At 30.2% G+C, this 12077-nt stretch overlaps 8 non-coding genes across 8 annotated transcripts; all 8 read left to right on the top strand.

The window, feature by feature from the left end:
- The first annotated feature begins 1575 nt into the window (after window positions 1-1575).
- On the top strand, window positions 1576-1645 carry LOC140440427 (small nucleolar RNA SNORD31). The gene has a single exon (XR_011950842.1). It is a non-coding gene; the product is annotated as a small nucleolar RNA SNORD31 (small nucleolar RNA).
- Window positions 1646-2047: 402 nt separating this feature from the next.
- Window positions 2048-2115, top strand: LOC140440428 (small nucleolar RNA SNORD31). Its single transcript, XR_011950843.1, has one exon. It is a non-coding gene; the product is annotated as a small nucleolar RNA SNORD31 (small nucleolar RNA).
- Window positions 2116-2942: 827 nt separating this feature from the next.
- Window positions 2943-3009, top strand: LOC140440425 (small nucleolar RNA SNORD31). Its single transcript, XR_011950840.1, has one exon. It is a non-coding gene; the product is annotated as a small nucleolar RNA SNORD31 (small nucleolar RNA).
- Window positions 3010-4426: 1417 nt separating this feature from the next.
- On the top strand, window positions 4427-4494 carry LOC140440429 (small nucleolar RNA SNORD31). The gene has a single exon (XR_011950844.1). It is a non-coding gene; the product is annotated as a small nucleolar RNA SNORD31 (small nucleolar RNA).
- A 152-nt stretch (window positions 4495-4646) lies between these two features.
- Window positions 4647-4716, top strand: LOC140440424 (small nucleolar RNA SNORD31). The gene has a single exon (XR_011950838.1). It is a non-coding gene; the product is annotated as a small nucleolar RNA SNORD31 (small nucleolar RNA).
- A 1055-nt stretch (window positions 4717-5771) lies between these two features.
- Window positions 5772-5838, top strand: LOC140440430 (small nucleolar RNA SNORD31). The gene has a single exon (XR_011950845.1). It is a non-coding gene; the product is annotated as a small nucleolar RNA SNORD31 (small nucleolar RNA).
- A 1732-nt stretch (window positions 5839-7570) lies between these two features.
- Window positions 7571-7635, top strand: LOC140440426 (small nucleolar RNA SNORD31). The gene has a single exon (XR_011950841.1). It is a non-coding gene; the product is annotated as a small nucleolar RNA SNORD31 (small nucleolar RNA).
- Window positions 7636-7786: 151 nt separating this feature from the next.
- Window positions 7787-7853, top strand: LOC140440423 (small nucleolar RNA SNORD31). Its single transcript, XR_011950837.1, has one exon. It is a non-coding gene; the product is annotated as a small nucleolar RNA SNORD31 (small nucleolar RNA).
- The last annotated feature ends 4224 nt before the right edge of the window (window positions 7854-12077 follow it).

The raw sequence follows: 12077 nt of genomic DNA, 5'->3' as shown, positions 1-12077 counted from the left end.
TTATTTGAGCAGTACTGATTAATGTTAAGTATATTTTTTGGATATGTGTATAATAAAACTCAGTTTTTTAAGGAATCTAGTTTTCTTTAATGTGAGTATCCAAATCAATTCTGTTAATAAGTCAATAAAATACTATACCCAAAGTTATACCAGGTTAGAGAGTAAAAAGTAAAACATTAAATATTCTGTACATATATTCTAGGCTCAGATTGGATGACCTCTGAAATGATATGGACCTCTCATATAATATGTAAGTAAATTTTGTTCATTGTAAAGTTGATGAAAGTAATTTTATTATTTTATACCTCTTTAATAACACTATTATCCACCACACCAAACTTTGATCATTTTTAAGGTGGTAACAGTTAAGGCTTTAATAAAATATTGTAAAATCATTTTTTTTGGTGGGTTTTAGTCAATTGCTTTGCATTATACGCAGGTGTTTCTTGACTGGCCCATGTTCAGAAAGGGAGCTTAATACAACTGAGCTGATTCCTGCATGTTTTCTGCACTATTACTGCATGTCTGCCCCATATATATATATATATATATATATATATATATATATATATATATATATATATATATATATATATATATATATATATATATATATATATATATTCATATATATATTCATGTTAATTTCTCTTGTACAATGGTGGTAAATATCTGCCTGGAGTACAGATATATTCTTCTAGTGGAATAGAAATAATTACATGGGAAAAACCGTTAAGATTATTCTATATCTTTATTAACTCATATTTCGACTATTAGAAGCCACTTCATGAAAGGTTCTTACTTAGATGAATCTATAATGATGTGAAATGCAATTTTAGATTCTCCATCGAAATTGCTAAATATTCCAGTATGTGCTCATTTTGTATGGTATTCCTTATTGAAGGTAAATAGGGCTTATTAAGTAAATTGTTTGTTTGTCATATAATTAATTTTACTATACAGAATACAACGCATTTACAATGTTTTGTAGTTTTCTTATTTTGGTCATATCAGTTGAATTTCAGATTTGCCACTTTTTTATGCTAAATTTTAGGATTTTTATATTTTCTTGTAATTTTAAAATATTATGTCTTGTGCTGCAAATCTATACTTTAGTTTTAGTGCTCAGGTTTTATTCTTTATCCAGTGGTGCCTTTTTTCAAAGTAATTTTTAGTATTTGTTTTTTGTCAATTAAATAAAAGTTATCTTATAGTCTTCTAAAAAGATCTTATAGTCAAACTGGAAAAAACTTTAATTATTTTTGGATAGGTCTATTTGTTGAAAGAGTGACTTCATTGTATTCACTGCCATTAAGGTGCTACAGCCATAGTTGAGTCTCAACATTGCTGATACCTCTATTTGGTCCTGTTCTGGGTTTTGGATCCCTTCTCGGTTCTGTGCAGGTTGATAATGCTGATCTTTCTGGCATCCTCATCTAGATCTTGGCCTATCTCTTCCTCTAGTTCCCTCAGGCTTCGCCAATAAAATATGTTGTGCATGGTAGCTTTCACATGCTCTGGCTAGGTGTCCTACACACTGCAGGCATTTAATTTTTATTGCAGTGTCCGCTAATAATAAATTATGATGAGTTCATTACCGCCCCAGGCTGATACATTTATGAATGATTGGTTGATCTGATATTGCTTGTTCAGAGATTAGTTAATTGTATTGAAAGTTTTTGTTTTTAATTTATTCTTTTTTTTTGTTTCAGTGTGTTCTGTGAAATATGATATGAAATTTATAATGGTAAGTGTAATTTGAAGTATAAATGTAAGAATTGCATAATTTGTTTTTGTTATTTCTGTTATGACTACTTTTCTTATATATGGGCTCCTAGATTTCCTTCTATGTTACCATCTTTTCTCTTTTTATCATCATTTCTTTTTTCATTTCATGATTATTAATGTATACTTTACTCTATTTTACTATTGCATTCTTTTGTGGTCGGTTATATTTCAAACTACAATTTTGTTACATTCTGCTTTCCTTTGTATCTGTCCTTATAGTCTGGAGATGATTTTTCCTCAGTTGTATATGTCAAGATATATTATCATGATTATTGCTATTACCGCCCCAGTCTGAACTATGTGACTGATTGGTAATTATGACTTTACATTCATAATTAAAATATGATTCAATAATAGATCATATAATTTACATTGATTATTTTTATTTCAGGTGTAAATCTTACTGCAGAACTGGAGGATTTTTTTTAAATTTAAGGTAAGTTTTTGATATAATATTTTCTATGTCACAGTCGTTTCTTGCATCTCAGTTTCCACCACTTTTTATCTCGCCTGTCACCTTCCTGTAGATTCCTTTTGATCATAGCTTGTTTCCATGCCATGCCTTTCTCGGGCGTCTTCTTCTCTGTACTGACCTCCACTTCTTCACTTTCTTTGACCACCTGTCCGTTCATATGGCTTATATGTCCGTAATATCTCAAACTCTTCAATGGTGTCAATTATTGTTGTGTCAATACTCATTCTTGTCCATATCTCGTCATTTCTTATTTTGTCATGAATTGGTAGCCTATAGAAACACCTTCAAAACCACATTTCCATTGATAGTAGCTCTTTTTTAAACATTCTGTCATTTGCCAGATCTTCAACTCCATAATTTGCAATGCTTTTGACTATGGTCTTGTAGATTCTGATTTTTGTATCTTGTCTAATTTTTGTTTCACATCACTCAATTTAGTTGTTTTATCACCTGCATACCTTATCAAAATCAAATTCATTTCCTAATTTCAGTTTCATTAGAGCCTTGTTTAGTAATTGCAACTCCAAGGTACTTACACTCTTCATCAAAATTTCTGATCTTATATCCTCCTTAACTAATATATCTTGGTCTTTAGCAAAGTGAAAAGTTTGTCTCATCTATAGATATACCCATGTTATAACAGGCGCATCTCTTAAATAAATTTTAAGTAAGGTTGGAGTCATTAAATGATGATTGCAATTACCGCCCCAGTCTGAACACTATGACTGATTGGTGATTCTGAGTTCCCTAAGATTTATTACACATATTATTTATGGATAACCAAGTTTTTGTTTTGTTTCAGGAGCCAATTCCATATCAAACCTGTCACATACTTCATATTAAATCAGGGAAAGGTAAGGATTGATTCTGTTCACTATCTTGAAAGACTTTACTTTAAACACTTAAGTATGTGGGATGAGTTTACAAGGTAAAACCAAACTTTACAAACCTGCATGGGTTCTAGCCTGCTCAAGAATTTGTCCCCAGTCGTCCCTAACCATCGCTTTCCTTCGCCAAGCATGTATTCCTATATCTATCATGTCTTCATTGATGTTATCAAGGAACCTTGTTCTGGTTCTTCTTCTCTGACCAATGAGTCTATCGAGGAGCGTTTTTCCACTCGCTCCTTTAGCTGCGAGTAAAAAATCTCTGACTCACCGGTCTTTGAGTGAGTTAGCTTGTAAATAGCCATGTGTACTCACAGTGCTTGTGCACAAGTGGCTAGTAGCATTGTTCTTGAAGTCTTTTCACATGCCAGCTAGTTGGCTATGGAGCAAAAAGTAAATTTGTGTGTACTCAGACTACTAGTGCACTCTCTGACTGACAGGCTTGTTAGCTTGTAAACTCTTTCTGTGTACTTAAGCTTTTAATATAATTAGATGTATAGCAAAAACCATTTATGATCCACAAATAAGTATTTTCAACCAGCAAATGATTGGAAGCTTTGCATTCATTCAGTGGCATATCTGTAAGATGTTAGTTACTGCTAGGTATAAGTTTCTGGTAGTAATCCCACTGTTTCATTGTTACAGTTTACTTAACCATGGGTCTTAATAAAATGTACAGGATAAAATTTTATCATAATTGGTGTTTGCTGTGCTTTGGGCTGGTTTTTTGTTTCTAAACAATATTTCTTTATTTTAATTATTGAATTTAGCAACCTAATTTGTTGATAACTTCTCATTTTGTAATATTCTTTTTGTAATATATTAGTACTGTATGTACATTGAAATTCTAATGAACATTGAAGAGTTAACAACCTTTTTTTTTTTAATGGAACTGAAAAGTTGTCATATTTGTAATAAAGTTGTGTTCAGTATCAGTTATTTGAGAAAAATTTGCTTGCATGTTTAAACATAGTTTTTGATTGCAAACAACTTATCATAAAAACAATTTTCGATAGTGTGAAAAATAAGGGTACTTTACTCTTGAGTGAAAATCATATTTTTTGACATACCTCATATAAGAGTTGATATCTGATTGTTACATCTTAGATTTTAGAGCATGCTGTTTTTTATGAAAAATAACTTTTGTAAAATCAATAATTAAAAAGTTTCCCATTTGGTTTCAAATGTACTCTATGTACGCAGACACTGTATAAGAGCTTCATTCCGTGTAATCACTAACTTTTTCTTTGTCAGCATATTTTTGTGACAAATTTATATTATAATGATTAGTGCTATTACCGCCCCAGTCTGAATTACATGACTGATTGGTAATTATGATTTTCCATTCATATGTTAAAAATGATTCATTGGTAGATCATATAATTTACTTAGATTATTTTTATTTCAGGCGTAAATCTACTGCAGTATCTTACTACAGTACTGGGGGATTTTTTAATTGAAGGTAAGTTTTTTATCTAGCCATATTTCCTTATTTTATCACTAAATGATGATTGCAATTACCGCCCCAGTCTGAACACTATGACTGATTGGTAATTCTGAATTCTCTAATTAATACTTCAGATTTATTACATATATATTTATGGATAACAAAGTTTTTATTTTATTTCAGGAGCCAATACCATATCAGAACTGCCACATACTTTATATTGAATCTAGGAAAGGTAAGGATTAATTATGATCATTATCTTAATTTAATTTGATGTACAACTTACACTATATATGGTGAGATGCGCAAATAAGTATTTCCAACAAGAAAACAATTGGAAGCTTGGCATTCAACATGTGGCATATCTTTAAGATGTTAGTTACTGTTAAGTATCACTAGTATCAGTTCACATTATCTGCGAATAAGACAGCCTTATGCCCACCATTGTTTTCTTGCTACAATTTACTTAACCATCAGTACAATTTTACTGTAATTGGCGTTTGCTTTACCTTGGCTGTTTTTTTTGTTTGCCAACAATATTTCATTATTTTGACTCTAATGAATTTAGTAACCAAACTGCTTTAATACCTTCCCATATTGTGTTCTTTTTATATTTTGTACAGTTTATTTCTTCAGTTTTTTTTTTCTGACGAAATGTTTTATTCAAGTTTAAGCTGTCAATGATTGTATTTTGTGCTATTTCCACCTTTGCAAAGTTCTAAAAGTATTTATTATTTGTGTTCAGTTTTTCATAGGCTTTTTAAAGGAATCGATATAAAGGAATTGCAAGTAATAAGTATAATTCTTACATCATTTATTATTTTATATGGGCTTCAGATTTCTCTAAATGTGGTCACCATTTTTTCTGTTTGTCAGCATTTCTTCTTCCTCTATTGTAGTATTGAATTCTTTTGTGTACCTTTTTGTATATTCTTCTTTAATATTGCTTCCCATTATATCTGTCTTTTCTTCGTCAGTTTTATCAACATAAGTTGTAGTCATATATGTCAAGATTAGTGTTATTTATTCTTACAAAGAGTATCCTTTTCTGATTCTTCTGTTTACAACCTACCATTTCAGCTTGTTTTTAGGTGACTCTATGTACTAGCTTTTTAAGTTCCCATTTTTATATAGGATAATGTTTATTCTGGACTTTTTTTGTCACAAGGTTATATTAAAATGATTATTGCTATTACCGCCCCAGTCTGAACTACATGACTGATTGGTTATTATGACTTTCCATTTGTAATATAACTTTCTAAATATGATCTGTTAATGGAGCACTATATAAGTTTTTTATTTTATTTCAGGAGCCAATACTATAGAAAAACTGGCACATACCTTATATTTTCATCAAGGAAAGGTAAGGGTTGATTATATACACAATCTTTGTAATTTGAGATACAGCAAACATATAGGCTATTTACACAGAAAATGCTGTTATGCAATGGACTGCCGGAGTGATGACGTAGATTTTATTGACATCTGTCAGTTTCACTTTCCAAACAAACCTTGTTTAGTCTGGATAATTTGTATTTTTCGTTATTTTTTCATTTTTTTTACAGAATTCTGCTTCTTGCAATATCTAAGTATTCTAATAAACGATTTTACAAGGTTGTGTAAATAAAGCATGTTGTATTATAAAAAATAGCAATAAAATGAATGTATCAATAAAGTAAGGTTAGAATTTCTTTAATTTAAACTTTTAAACTATATTTCATAGAAATATAGCACTGAATTATGATGGTATTATCGTAAAATACACTATACTTAAAAGAAAAAGCAGGAGAGGCAGCAAAATGTTAACTTTATAGAAATTAAAGTCTTGAGATTGGGCATTTTGACTTTTGTTTGGAAAGTAATAACAATATGACCTCCTTGAAGTCTACTCCGGCTGTCCATTGATTTATAGTTAATTTGTTACTTTGTTAGTACAATGCACTGTTGACCATTGTACAAAAACCGAATTCATAATCTGATAAATTACTATATTTGAGAAAAACTTTCTTTGATGAGTTTACAATTTGACTTAAAATTATAACATAATTTGAGTTAGAAAATCAAATTTGTTGATTTTAATAATTATTGTAGATAATAATCTTGATTAAACTATCATTTTATATTTGTAATGTTTTATGCATAATTGTTTCTTCCTGTTTGATACTGAAGTATTAGTCAAATATTTGCGATCAGAAAACTGAATATAATAAGATTTATATGGTGAGATCTACAAATAAATATTTTGAACCAGAGAAACGGTCAGACGTTTGGCATTCATTCAATTGCGTATCTCCAAGATGTTACTACTAAGTAATAATTAACATTATTGGCTGGTAAGACTTGTGTTCTCCACTGTTTCATTTATGCAATTTACTTAATCATGAGTCTTTATAAAATGTGTGAGACAATATTTACCATAATTGGTACTTGCTAATTTGTTTACAAACAATATTTCTTTATTTTGTGGTTAGCATAATTTAACAACTCTCGTTCACGTGTAATGTGTGTTTATTTTTATATTGATGTAAAGTTGGTTTCTTAATTTTTTTCTTGGCGTTTTTTTTAACGAGATGTTTTGTTTAAAGTAAGCCGTTCTATGATTCTGTTTTGATTTCAATATTTTTCTTCATGTGCAATTATTACTTAATTCAGAAGTAAGCAAGTAGAGATATGTGGTTACATTATTGAATGCATCAGAGTTTATACTTGACATTTTAGTTGCACTTAAAGTGGTCCATTTTAGAAGAATTAGTTAAGTAAATTATGAAAATGGAATAGTGGGGCCATAAGTCTTTCTGACTAGCAGATAATACTAACTCTTAGCAGTAACTAAAACTTCACAGATACGCCACTGAATGAATACTGAGCTTCCAATTGTTTTTCTGGTCGGAGAAGTTTGGTGACTATAGACGAAAATACACTTAGTGCCTGCCTTATAAATTGTTTGCTGTAACTCTTTATGGATTGTGTGAATTTATAATGATTATTATTACCGCCCCAGTCTGATTTCTATGACTGATTGGTATTAATGATTTGATTGGATTTTATTGTTAATTATACTTAAATTTTCCCAAATATTTATGTAATTTATTTATTTCAGAAACCCTATCTACACAAATATTGACAAAATTCTGGATAAACTCATATGGTAAGTTTGTTTATATTTTCAACATATTTATTGAATAATATAAAAACATGATGAACCTATTACCGCCCCAGTCTGATTTTTATGACTGATAGGTATTTCTGATATTATTAAGTGTTTTTTTTTTGTTCTCATTTTGATGAGACTAACACGTAAACATGATTAACCAGTTTTATATTGGGAACTCGTACTTGTATCTGAGATCACTGATCACACAGGGTCACTACAGGAGATAAAATGTAGATGCGATCTAGTCGAGATCGCGATCTAGTCGAGATCGCCATAGGAATGATGGCCAAAATATGGAAATACTCAAATTTCACTAACTCTAAAAATATGGAAACGAATCTTGAATCCTGAGACAATCGAAACTAAGAAACTATATGCAAGTGAAATTTTCTGTTTGAAAAGAATGTTACAAATTCCATGTACCGACCATAAGATTAATAATCCAATTTTAAGGGAACTTAAGATCAATAAACGACTCAGCAAAGACCATCTCAAACAATTAAATACTTTGGACACGTTATGAGATCACATACAGAAAACATTGAGAGACTCATCATCCAAGGAAAGGTCAGTAGAAGGCCGAATATGACGAGGAAGATCCCCAACAAGATGGATCGACCAAATTACTGGAATATGCAAAAGACCAATGGATCAATTAAAAGAAATCAGAGAGATCTTTGGGGACAGACCAAACATGACATCACAACTACCACTCCAGCACTTAGGATTGAAGAGTAATCTTTTTTCTAAAAATTGCTCCCTTTTATCGTAAATTACTTCAGTTAACCAATGTCTTAACTTCTATTCATTTTACTACTTTATAAGAAAATATTAAATTTAAATACAAAAACCATGTCACTGTAGTTTTAATTAAATAGTAATTAATATTATAAAATTAATTTTTTTGTTACAGATAAATCACATTCTATATAAAGAATTTCTTCATTGTTTTCATGGTACTTCATTCACTCATTGGTAAGTAATATACATTATTATGTGTACATACTTAAATTACACAATTCTATATGGTCAGCCTACTGCCAAAACAAGCTAACCCCACTTTTTGTTGATTCTGAGTTGAAGTTCTCCTTCATCATTTTGGCTTTACAACCCTGTGTGGGTCCTAGCCTCCCCAAGAATTTTTTTCCAGTCGTCCGCCAAGCATGTATTTCCATATTTCTCATATCTTGATCTATGTTATCTAGGAATCTTGTTCTGGGTCTTCCCCTTCTTCTTTGACCAATAGGTCTATCAAGGAGCGTTTTTCTAGCTAGGTCGGTTTGCTTTACCGCTCCATAGATTCGCCTTAGTATTTTTCTTTAGAAACATCCTAACATGTGTTCATTGCTTTTTGTTAAAGTCCAGGTCTGAACCATATATTAGGACTGGGCATATTATTGTTTTGTAGAGTTTTACTTTTGTATTTGTTGATATAACTGTATATTTAAAAAGGAGATTAAGCCCAAAATAGCATCTATTAGCCGTGCAAATTCTGTGATTTATCTCTGCGGTAGTGTCATTTTCAGTATTGACGAGCGTTCCCAGGTACACAAATTCGTTAACTGCTTTGATGACGTCGTTTTCTATAACAAGTGGCCGTAGTATTTGTGGTTGCGTACCTATTTTCATGTATTTCGTTTTATTGGTGTTTATTATTAAACCCATTTTGTAGCTGTTTCCTTTAGTGCTACGTACGCCTCTCGTGCTGCGTTTTCCGAATAACCCCAGTTCTTATGTTGGCTCTACCTCTCGACCAGTGGCTTTAAATGATGTATCCATAAATTATTCATATTTTGTTTTTGACTATCTTATGTTTCACATTACATGGTTTATACATCGTTCCCTTATTTATGACTTCCTTCTATGCAAATAAACCCTTATGAATTTCATTGTTTATATATTACTATTTACATACTCATTTATTTGTCACTAATTAGTTCTTTTTTATTCTTGTTTCAACTAGGAAACATAATCATAAATTATATTATGATGATCATTTTTGTCGAAGAAGTAATTTGTATTATTTTCTGACACAACATCTTACAATGTTTTTTTCCAAAAGGATTCTGATTTTTGATATAGTGCTAATAAAATTTTATGGTGGTGATAGCTTGTATAACACTTTTTTTTTCTTTTTACAGGTTTCTTGGGGATATTAATGTGCTGATTGGAATTCTTTAATTATTTTATAAAGGTAAGTTGGTGTACATGTTATCAAATATAATTGCTCTCAAATCACTAAACTTAAAGTGTTTCAAATTTAAAACAATTCATACACAAAATTAAACACCAGATTTGCCTGCCATTTGCGACTTTGCATGCCATGAATTGTTGTTTTTGTAAGTATAGTTTTCTTATCACAAGCTATGGATATAATGCATTAATCAGTGAAATGGATCAAGCAGAGCTCTGAAGAAATAAAAATAAAAGAATCGCGATGAAATGCAAACCGTGCGACCACACACGACGTGGAGTAGTAAACGCAGTCTCATGTGTATTTTTTAATAAAATAAGCTAAAAAAAATAAATAAAACACAAAATAGATAAAAAATTTAATACAATTAAAAACCAACTATAATAATCAATTCGAATCGAATGGAATCAATGGAATTGAATTGAATTTAATTAAAATCACATTAATTTAAATTAAATTAAAAACCAAAGCTTCATGCATAGTTTTATAATACTTGCCTTTAAATTAAACTACTCTTACGTGATGATATCAATGTCTAAAGAAGTAATTTGTATTTTTTCTGACACAAACATTTTACAATGTTGTTTGCCAAAAGGATTCTGACCAATTCATTTAATTTATTCAGGTACCCTTATCAAGATATTTTTGTACATTGTTTTTTTTATTTTCAGATATATGGTCAATTTCTGGTTCTTGACTGATGTCAGATTTCCAAATATTAGGTAAGGAGGCTTATTTAACATATAAATTTATTTATTTTATACAGTGTGGAAACTACTCATGGAATAAAATTGAGTATTTATTTTAAGAAAATTTAAAAAAAGTGATGGGACCCCTGAACTTCTAAATTCAAATTTGTGCTTCATAGTCCATAATCTTGATTTTTATCGAAACACCCTTCATGTTTTGAAAGCTCTTTAAAAACCTGATCTCAACGAATCATATCAGGTCTATTATCTATTAATAATACAAGGTGTTTTGAAATTATTTATAAATTTCCTCGAAGACATTTAAATAAATGCTCAAAATGTTCTCCACCTCTCGTACAGATACTATAATTATATTATGTTTGTCATCATTAACGCGACGTTTGAAGACTAACAGCCCAGATGAGCTTAACAAATAAAAATGTCGGTTATTTTCGGCTGGTCTCGCAAAAGGAGAGGGGCAGTGAGAAGTTGGCGATATTTTCTGCATGTCGATCTTAATTTTGTGACACTATAGTGTTATTGTACACTTTTTTATTGGTCGACTGTTTCAAACCTTGTTCATATACAATGTATTAAATGTGTATGATCCAATTTATTTTCGCTTAGTCTGTATAAACATTCAACTGAACTGGACACTGACGTTTTCAATAGAACTATTTTAAAATTGAATATAAATGATGATTTAAACTTAGGACACCTAAGACGCCCAATATCCATGGTTACAGTTATTTCTGAAGTCTTTTAAAACCATTACAATTGCTTGCAGTATATTAAAAATATTTTATTAATTTTTTTTGTTTTCAGGAAATAAAGATTGAGAAAACATTTTTCCATATGGCAATTAGGACTTTTCTATAGGTAAGTTGATGTGATTCCCCAATAGGGATAAAATCACAAAAAATTACTAATCAAATAATTAAAGAAATGCTTTAATGATGAATTATTAAACTTAGGACACCTAAGACGCCCAATATTCCATGGTTACAGTTATTTCTGAAGTCTTTTAACACCATTACAATTATTTGCAGTATATTAAAAAAATTTACATAACTTTTTTTTTGGTTTCAGGAAATTGAAGATTAAGAAAACATTTTTTCATATGGCAATTAGGGCTTTTCTATAGGTAAGTTCATGTGACTCCCCAATGGGGATAAAAACATTACTAATAAATGAATTAAAGAAATGCTTTAATGATGAATTATTGAACTTAGGACACCTAAGACGCCCAATTTCTATGGTTACATTTTGTTACTGACATTTGTCTTAAATCGCAAATATTTTTTTGTATAATGCAGATGTGATTAATAATTTATATTTTCTTTCAGAAACATGGGTTTGCTAATATCTGCTGAAACAGAAGTTTGTAATTTCTCATTTATTTAAAGGTAAGTTTGCATTTTATGTTCATCACCATTTATATCC

This window comes from Diabrotica undecimpunctata, chromosome 4, assembly GCF_040954645.1.
Source record: "Diabrotica undecimpunctata isolate CICGRU chromosome 4, icDiaUnde3, whole genome shotgun sequence".
Classification (NCBI taxonomy): domain Eukaryota; kingdom Metazoa; phylum Arthropoda; class Insecta; order Coleoptera; family Chrysomelidae; genus Diabrotica; species Diabrotica undecimpunctata.
This window is presented reverse-complemented; position numbering and strand designations above follow the sequence as displayed.